The following is a 9,829-nucleotide window of genomic DNA, read 5'->3' on the forward strand; positions in this document are numbered from 1 at the left end:
ACTTCTCTCACCATGCCCGCTTTCCACTTCTACTCTTCCCACCAGCTGCTTTTTGATGCTGTTTCCTAGTGGAGAAGTGGTTGTGTAGGGATCTGCTGTGTGTCTGTGTGCATGTGTTGCTCTCAGTCATTTCTGGGCGCACTGATGCATCCCAGAGAAGGGTCAGCAGAGCAGTAACGTGGCTCTTGGAGGTTTTCTGAGAATCTTCTGTAGTGGAAAGAGAAGGGGGTGAATAAAGTAGCTGAGTTGTTCTGGAGCTTTCTTCACTGTAGTCTTGTTTTTGCTCTTAAAATAAATGTCAGCATGTGGAATGAGGAGAGGGAAAGGTGCAAGCAGGGTTTGGTTTTGGTGCCCTCTCCAGCCCACTGCTTGCTTCTGGACAAGGCATTTCCTTTCTTAATAGGGGAGATGCTCCAGGCCCTTCACCATCTTCGTGGCCCTACGCTGGACTCTCTCCAAGAGATCCCTGTCTTTTTTGTACTGGGGAGCCCAGAACTGGACACAATATTCCAGATGAGGCATTAATAGGGCAGAGTAGAGGGGGATGATCACCTCCTTCGACCTGCTGGACACGCTCTTTTTAATGCACCCCAGGATGCCATTGGCCTTCTTGGCTACAAGGGCACACTGCTGGCTCATGGCCAATCTGTTGTCCACCAGGACGCCCAGGTCCCTCTCAGCAGAGCTCCTCTCCAGCAGGTCTTCCCCCAGCCTGTACCCGTGCATGCAATTATTCCTCCCTAGGTGCAAGACTCTACAATTGCTTTTGCTAAACCTCATCCAGTTTCTTACTGCCCAGCTCTCCAGCCTGTCCAAGTCTCGCTGAATGGCAGCACAGCCTTCAGGCGTGTCAGCCAATCCTCCCAACTTCGTGTCATCAGCAGACTTGCTGAGGGTGGTCACTATCCCCTCATCAAGGTCGTTGATGAAGATGTTGAACAAGACCAGACCCAGTACAGACCCCTGGGGGATGCTGCTAGTTACAGGCCTTCAGCCAGACACCGCACCGCCAACGACAACCCTCTGCACTCTGCCAGTCAGCCAATTCTTGACCCACTTCACCTTCCACTCATCTATCCCATACTCAGCTTTGTTATAAGGATGTCATGGGGGACAGTATCAAAAGCCTTACTGAAATCAAGGTAGACTACATCTACCGCCCTCCCCCCATCCACCCAGCTAGTGACATCTTCATAAAAGGCCACCAGCTTGGTCGAGCACGACCTCCCCTTGGTGAACCCATTCTGGGTACTCCTGATAACCTCCTTATCACCCAGTTGTCTGGAGATGGCATCCAGCACAAGCTGTTCCATCACCTTCCCTGGGACAGAGGTGAGGCTGACTGGCCTATAGTTACCTGGGTCTTCCTTCTTGCCCTTTTTGAAGACTGGAGTGACATTGGCCGTCCTCCAGTTTTCAGGCACCTCCCCAGTTCTCCATGACCTCTGAAAGATTACAGAGAGCGGCTCAGCAACGACCTCCGCCAGCTCTCTCAGCACCCGCGGATGCACCCCATCAGGTCCCACGGATTTATGGACTTTAATGTTTCCTAGGCACTCACGGACCACCTCTTCCCTGACTAAAGGGAAATCTCCCATTCCCCGGACTCTTTCATCAACCTCCAGGGTCCGGGATTTCTGAGGGAGAGCCCTTTCACTAAAGACAGAAGCGAAGAAAGCGTTCAGTATTTCCGCCTTCTCATCATCCCCTGTTACCAGAGCGCCCCCCTCACTTAGTATGGGGCCCACATTCTCCCTAGCCTTCCTTTTGCTGTTAACGTATGTTAAAAAGCCTTTTTTATTATCCTTTATCTCCTTAGCTAGATTCAACTCCAGGTGGGCTTTGGACTTCCTGGTCATATCTCTGCAGTCCCTGACTACATTCTTGTATTGTTCCCAAGTGGTCAGACCCTTCTTCCACATATCATGTACTTTCTTCTTTCCGTGGAGCTTGCACATGAGCTCCTTACTCATCCACGCAGGTCTCCTTGCACCTTTTCCCGATTTCTTAGTCACAGGGACGCACCGATCCTGAGCTTGGAAGAAGAGCCATTTAAACGCTAACCAGCTCTCACAGGCCCCCTTGCCTTCTAGCACCCTGGCCCACGGGATAGCCCCAAGTAGGTCCTGAAGGAGATCAACGTTGGCTCTCCTAAAGTCCAGGGTAGCATTCCTACTTTTTGCTTTGCTACCTCCACTCAGGATCTCGAACTCCACCATCTCATGGTCACTACATCCCAAGCTGCCCCCAACTTTTACTTCCTTAACAAGTCCTTCCTTATTGGTGAGAATAAGGTCCAGCAACGCCCCACCCCGCGTCGGTTCCTCTACCACCTGCATCAGGAAGTTATCTTCAATGCACTGCAAGAATTGTCTGGACTGCGCATGCCTGGCCATGTTGGTCGTCCAGCAAATATCTGGATAATTGAAATCCCCCATAAGTACCAGTGCCTGGGAGCGTGCCGCTACTTCTAGTTGCTTATGGAAGGCCTCATCAACCTCCTCCTCCTGATCAGGAGGCCTGTAGTACACACCCACAACAGTGTCCCCTTTGCCAGCCTGGCCCTTGATTCTCACCCACAAGCTCTCGACTTCTACATTACTCTCCCCCAGGTGGAGTTCAATACATTCTAGCTGCTCTCTCACATAAAGAGCATCTCCACCACCCCGCCTTGCCAGCCGATCTTTCCTAAAAAGCACATAGCCCTCCATGACAACATTCCAGTCATGCGAGCTGTCCCACCACGTCTCCGTGATCGCAATGAGATCATGGCCACTTGACCGCACACAGAGCTCCAATTCTTCCTGTCTATTCCCCATGCTTTGCACGTTGGTATACAGGCACTTGAGAGAGGCAGCATCTCCCCGCCCCTCTCCATGCCTTTTGACTCCATTGTCTGCACCCAGCGAGCTCTGCTTTAAGTCTTGAACTGCCGCCTCAGACCCAGCGACCCTTGTTTTGTCCCCTTCCCCCATCCTACCTAGTTTAAACACCTGTCAATAAGTCCTGACAGTTCCTCGGCTAGAACCCTCTTACCCCTTTGAGACAGGCCGCTTCCATCTGCAGCTGTCATGCCAGGTGCCGAATAATTTGCCCCATGATCAAAAAAACCAAGACTCCTATGTCTGCACCAACTCTATAACCATTTGTTTAAGAGGTGGGTTTTTAGGCCCAACTCAGTATCCCTCCCTGCCAGTGAAGGTACAGATGCAATAACCACTTGCACACCGGTTCCTTCGATTACCCGCCCCAGTACCCTGAAATCATCTTTGAGAGTTTTCAGGCTTTTTTTTACTAACTTCTTCACTGCCAGCCTGAACTACCAGCAGGGGATAGTAATCAGAAGGGATAAGGTAAGAAAGTAAGAGGAATGGTTAGAGCTCCAAATGCTGGTTCTGCCTACGGAATTCTGAAATTTATGAAATTAAATGCAAGTAATGGTGCTAAATGTACACTGTTGTAGGAGAATGAAAACATTTCATAGTATAGCAGGAGGAGTGTCTCTGAGAATGGTCTGGACTTGTCATTATCTTCTGCACTCTGAACAGGACTCCAAGGCCAACAACAGCAGATGCCCAACAGCAGCTCCATCAGCGAGTTCCTCCTGCTGCCGTTGGCAGACACGCGGCAGCTGCAGCTCCTGCACTTCTGGCTCTTGCTGGACATCTACCTGGCTGCCCTCCTGGGCAACGGCCTCATCAGCACAGCCGTAGCCTGCGACCGCCGCCTGCACACCCCCATGTACTTCTTCCTCCTCAACCTGGCCCTCCTCGACCTGGGCTGCATCTCCACCACTCTCCCCAAAGCCATGGCCAACGCCCTCTGGGACACCAGGGCCATCTCCTACACAGGATGTGCTGCACAGCTCTTTTTCTTTCTCTTCTTCATCTCAGCAGAGTATTCCCTTCTAAACATCATGTCCTATGACCGCTACGTTGCCATCTGCAAGCCCCTGCACTACGGGACCTTGATGGACAGCAGAGCTTGTGCCACCATGGCAGCAGCTGCCTGGGGCGCTGGGGTTCTCAATTCTCTGCTGCACACTGCCAGTACGTTTTCACTGCCTCTCTGCCAAGGCAATGTTGTCAACCAGTTTTTCTGTGAAATCCCCCAGATCCTCAAGCTCTCCTGCCCAGAATCAAATCACAGGGAAATTGTGTTTCTCATTTTTAGTGTCATTTTAGCCTTTGGCTGCTTTGTTTTCATAGTTTTGTCCTATGTGCAGATCTTTGTGGCTGTGCTGAGGATGCCCTGTGAGCAGGGATGGCACAAAGCCTTCTCCACGTGCCTCCCTCACCTGGCTGTGGTCTCCCTGTTTCTCAGCACTGCCTTTTTTGCCTACCTGAAGCCCCCGTCCATTTCCTCCCCACTCCTGGATCTGACAGTGGCACTTCTGTACGCAGTGGTTCCTCCAACACTGAACCCTGTTATCTACAGCATGAGGAACAGGGAGATCAAGCACGCTCTCAGGAAGGTGTTGCAATACACACTATTCCAGCTTCCATAAAATGCACAACTTTCTCATATGATTCCCAGTGATGGTTCTTTATGTTCTATGCATCTTTGGTTGTTTGATTACTTGAGATATAGCAACGTAAAAAAAAAATAAAAAAAAATTGAACTCATAAATAAAAATGTATTATACTTCTTTCCTACCTAATTTCCATTTTTTCACTCCAAGAGCTCATGTAAACATGTATCCAGATTTCCTGAATACGTTTGAAGATACCTAAAATATTTTCAAAAAGGACATTTGCTTAGGTTTTCTTTCTTCATACGTTGTCTGGATTTGGGGAGGTACAGCCACAGACAGCAGCTCAACGTGCTCTTTTCATTTCTGATCTCTTTACACCACCACAGTGCTCTCGAGCCCTCTCATTTGTGCAGTCCTGAATGTCTTCTGTGTCTCATGACAGTCCTGTTGCCTTTATAGCAGCAATCCAGTGCTGCAGTCAGTAGCCGGCAATATGAACGGCTGTGTCAGAGCTGGTCTCCTTGCTGGCACTGCCATAACAAGAGGGCCCCTTTAGAGCAGGGCCAGAGAACTGGAGGCCTCTTCCAAAGCTGGTGTAAGGAATATACCTCAGGAGCTGCTCCCTTTGAAATCCTCAAGATATTCTGGTGCTCTTCAGTGCGTGACTGGATCAGACTGAATAATCCCAATGCCATCAGTAAGAGACTTGGGGCAGTGCTGTGGTTTAAATTTTATGGGTTGAGATAAAGAGAAAAAGAAAAAGATAATAATTATGACAAATGTATTTATACATATATAATATATTTAGTGTATTTTCACACATATACACCATATGCAGTTGCAATCCTATATGAACTAATCCCTATGTTTATCTGTTTGCAAGTCCAGGAATAGTTGCAGGGGTTTTAACAGCCAGAGGGTTCACTGTAGGAGCTGTACTGACTTTCAGGCTGTTGCCGGAGTTGAAGCGACCTCAGAGTTCATTGCCAGAGCTGGAACCACCACAGGACATGTGATGAAGTTGGAGCAGCCACTGGGCTCATTGGAGGGGTTGGAGTGACCACAGGGCTGAACCTCCTGGCACAGTGCACCTCCCTTGGGAGGAATTTGTTTCATTTTCTTATAGCAATACATGGAACAGCTACAGGACCTGTAGCAGGAGTGACTGCAGAGCTCATTATGAGGGGTGGAGTGACAGCGGGATCTGTCCAGAGTGTGGAGTAAGTGCAGAACGTGTAGCAAAACCTTGGAGCTGCTGCAGGGTCTGTGCCAAGAGTTGCAGAGGCTGGGAAGGCACTTATGGGGCTGGGGAGGCACTTATGGGTCACACTTTTGGGGCTGGGGTCACACTTATGGGGCTTGGGTCCCCCTTGGTCCCTATGGGGTTACACTTATGTCACGGTTTGAACTAAAAATCCACCTGCATCCGTGACAGGGGGCCGTGGGCCCCAGAGGGGCCCTAGGCCGAAAGGAAAAAAATTAATTAGGAAAAGAAAACAGCGGCAGCGATCTAAGGAGGCACACTTATTTACTAAATACTATATCGAAATACAGGATAACACAATATAATACAATATAATTGAAAATTGAGCTAACGAATCAAGCAAAATAGGAGAGAGAATGAGTCCCGTAACCGAGAGGCCTACTGTGAATCTGGGCGAACGGCTGAAGGCTCCCACACACACCCCTGAACACCAGAACTCGAAAGACGTCAGTCTGTTCTGCGACCAAGTTAATATAGAGTCCAGGTCCCGTGACCTATCGTGTTGTTCCCTGGGAGATGTAGTCTTCTTCTGTAAGTTGCAGATTCAGTAAAATTATTCATGCTTTATATGATGTTATGATGTGGAATACTGATAGCAAAAAATACAAAATTATTAAACCATGACAACTTATTGGTCACACTTAAGGGGCTGAGGATGCACTTATGGGGCTGGGGACACACTTATGGGGCTGGGGACTCAGTTATGGGGCTGGAGATGCAGTTACGGGTCACACTTATGGGGCTGGGAATGCAGATATGGGTCACATTTAAGGGGCTGGGGATGTAGTTATGGGCCACACTTATGGGGCTGAAGACGCAGTTATGGGTCTGGGGTCCCACTTATGGGTCTGAGGACCCACTTATGGGGCTGGAGCCTCACTTATGGGTCACACTTATGGGGCCCGGGTCACACTTATGGAGCTGCGGACTCAGATGTGGGGCTAGGGATGCAGTTATAGGTCACACTTATGGGGCTGGAGACCCACTTATTGGGCTGGGGACGCAGTTATGGGGCTGTGTTCCCACTTATAAGGCTGGGGACTCAGTTATGGGTAACACTTATGGGGCTGGGGAGGCACTTAGGAACACAATTATGGGGTTGGGGTCACACTTATGGGGCTGGAGCCTCACTTATGGAACACACTTTTGGGTCTGGTGATACACTTATGGGGCTGGGGAGGCACATATGGGGCTGTGTTCCCACTTATGGGGCTGGGGATTTAGTTATGGGGTCACACTTACAAGGCTGGGGACACAATTATGGGGCTGGGGCACCACTTATGGGGCTGGGGTCCCCATTTGGCCCCTATGGGGTCACACTTATGGGTCACACTTATGGGGCTGGGGACCCACTTATGGGGCTGGGGACTCAGTTATGGGGATGGGGATGTAGTTATGGGTCACACTTATGGGGCTGGAGCCTCACTTGTGGGTCACACGTATGGGGCTGGGGAGGCACTTATGGGGCTGTGTTCCCACTTATGGGGCTGGGGACTCAGTTATGGGTAACACTTATGGGGCTGGGGACCCACTTATGGGCCTGGGGATGCACTTATGGGTCACACTTATGGGGTTGGGAACATCTCTAAGTCTATAGTTATGGGGCTGGGGACACAGTTATCAGGCTGAAGATTCAGTTATGGGGTTTTGGGTCACACTTATGTGGCTAGGGATGGACTTATGGGGCTGGGGTCCCCATTGGCTTCTATGAGGTCACACTGATGGGGTTGGGGACGCACTAATGGGGCTGGGGAGGCACTTATGGGTCACACTTATGGGTCTGTGTTCCCAGTTATGGGGCTGGGGTCCCCATTGGCCCCTATGGGGTCACAATTATGGGTCTGGAGCCTCACTTATGGGTCTGGAGCCTCACTTATGGGGCTGGAGTCCCACTTATGGGGCTGGATTCACACTTAGGAACTCAGTTATGGGGTTTTGGGTCCCACTTATGGGTCTGGACACCCACTTATGGGGCTGGGGCCATCTCCAAGTCTATAGTTATGGTGTTTTGGGTCATACTTATGGGTCTGTGTTCCCACTTATGGGGCTGGGGTCTCCATTGGCCCCTATGGGTCACACTTATGGGTCTGTGTTCCCACTTATGGGCTGGGGTCCCCACTGGCCTTTATAGGGTCACACTTATGGGGCTGGGGATGAAGTTATGGGGCTGGAGCCACACTTACGGGTAACATTTATGAGGCTGGGGACATCTCAAAGTTTCATAGGTTCTCGGTTAGGGGGCTTTGGGTGACAGTTATGGGGCTAGGGTCCCCATTGGCCCCTGTGGGGTCACACTTATGGGTTTGGAGCCTCTCTTATGGGTCACACTTATGGGGCTGCGGAGGCACTTATGGGGTTTGGGGTATCACTTACGGGGCTAGAATCGTACTTATGGGGTTTGGGGTCACACTTATGGGTCTGTGTTCCCACTTCTGGGGGTGGGGTCCCCGTTGACCCCTATGGGGTCCCACTTATGGGTCGCACTCACCTTGTTGCTTGCCGGCCTTCCCGTTGTCATTGGGGTGAATGAGGGCCCATATAAATGGGGTTTGTGGTCACAGTTATGGGTCTGTGTTCACACTTATGGGTCTAGGGACCCACTTATGGGTCTGGAGCCTCACTTATGGGTCTGGAGACCTCTCCAAATCTATAGTTATGGGGTTGGGGCCACACTTATGGGTCTGTGTTCACACTTATGGGGCTGGAGACCCACTTATGGGGCTGGGGACATCTCCAAGTCTATAGTTATGGGGCTGTGGCCACACTTATAATCTGAGGACCCACTTATGGGGCTGGAGCCTCACTTACGGGTCACACTTATGGGTCTGGGGCCCATATTGGCCCCTATGGGGTCACACTTACGGGGCTAGAATCATAGTTATGTCGTTTTGGGTCACACTTATGATTCTGGGGACCCACTTATGGGTCTGGACCCTCACTTATGGGTCTGTGTTCCCACTTATGGGGCTGGGGTCCCCATTGGCCCCTATGGGGTCACACTTATGGGTCGCACTTACCTTGTTGCTTGCCGGCCTTCCCGTTGTCATTGGGATGAATGAGGTCCCATATAAAGGCCTTGATGGACTCATCACCCCGATAATGGAGCAGGCAATAGAGCAGGATGGCCCTAGAGATGGTGACTTGCGGAATCAAACCCCATAACCACCAAGTAGTTATAAAGCAGGTGTGTTTAATGAGTGATGCACACACACCCTGGTGCAAGGGGGGTAGCTCCACCTCACTTGCACACCGTCAGGAGAAAGCGTGCAACAGATACAGGCTGAACTAATATATCATCAGTAGTTGGCAGGAATTGGGATACATATTCATTACATTCGTCAGACCCCATTAGCATGCAGTCCCTCCCCCCTTGTGCATGTGTAGTGAGTTGTGGGGGTGGTGGTGGGATGAAGGCTCATCATCTTCCTCACCGTAAACTTTCGACCCTTCAGGAGGGGCACCCCCCAACCTGGTTCCAGTTGCTCTGTGGACATCTAATCACCACGCTGTTCTCGGGCTGTTCCACCCTGATCTTCATGGCCTTCATCCCCTTGTTTTCTCAAGCTTAGCATCTGCTATTCCCCCTCTCTCTGACCCCCTTAACATAAACTATCTATCTGTAACTACCCTTTGCCTTAGTGAGGCCCCCTTTCCCTTTCTGTAGCAAAGTGTTCTCTTTTCATCTACTATGGGATCCCTTTTCACTATTCACTGACACTTCATGATGGATGGGCAAGGAAGATGAGGAAAGGCTGCTGCCCTTTGTGAGAGTGCACTGAGCTCTGCCTGGGGATGGCAGAGGAGCCAGCTGAGAACTGATGGAAAAGGCACAAAGAGGAGAGCGGCAGATTCTGTTCCTTGCTTCCTGATCAGGAAGAACAAGAGGAGGAGGACAGGCAGGAATCTGAGTTACAGCTCAGATGGAATTGTCTTCAGACTGCCTGCTATGGTGCAGTGTTTTGGTTCTAGGAGAAAACCACTGATAACACTCTGATGTTTACAGCTGCTGCTAAGCAGTGTTGTACGGAGCCAAGGCCATGGTCAGTGGAGGGCACATGGAGCTGGGAGGGAACAGAGTGAGGACAGCTGAC

Source organism: Coturnix japonica, chromosome 25 (genome assembly GCF_054131305.1).
Source record: "Coturnix japonica strain WE chromosome 25, WE-NBRP24, whole genome shotgun sequence".
NCBI classification, from domain to species: Eukaryota; Metazoa; Chordata; class Aves; order Galliformes; family Phasianidae; genus Coturnix; species Coturnix japonica.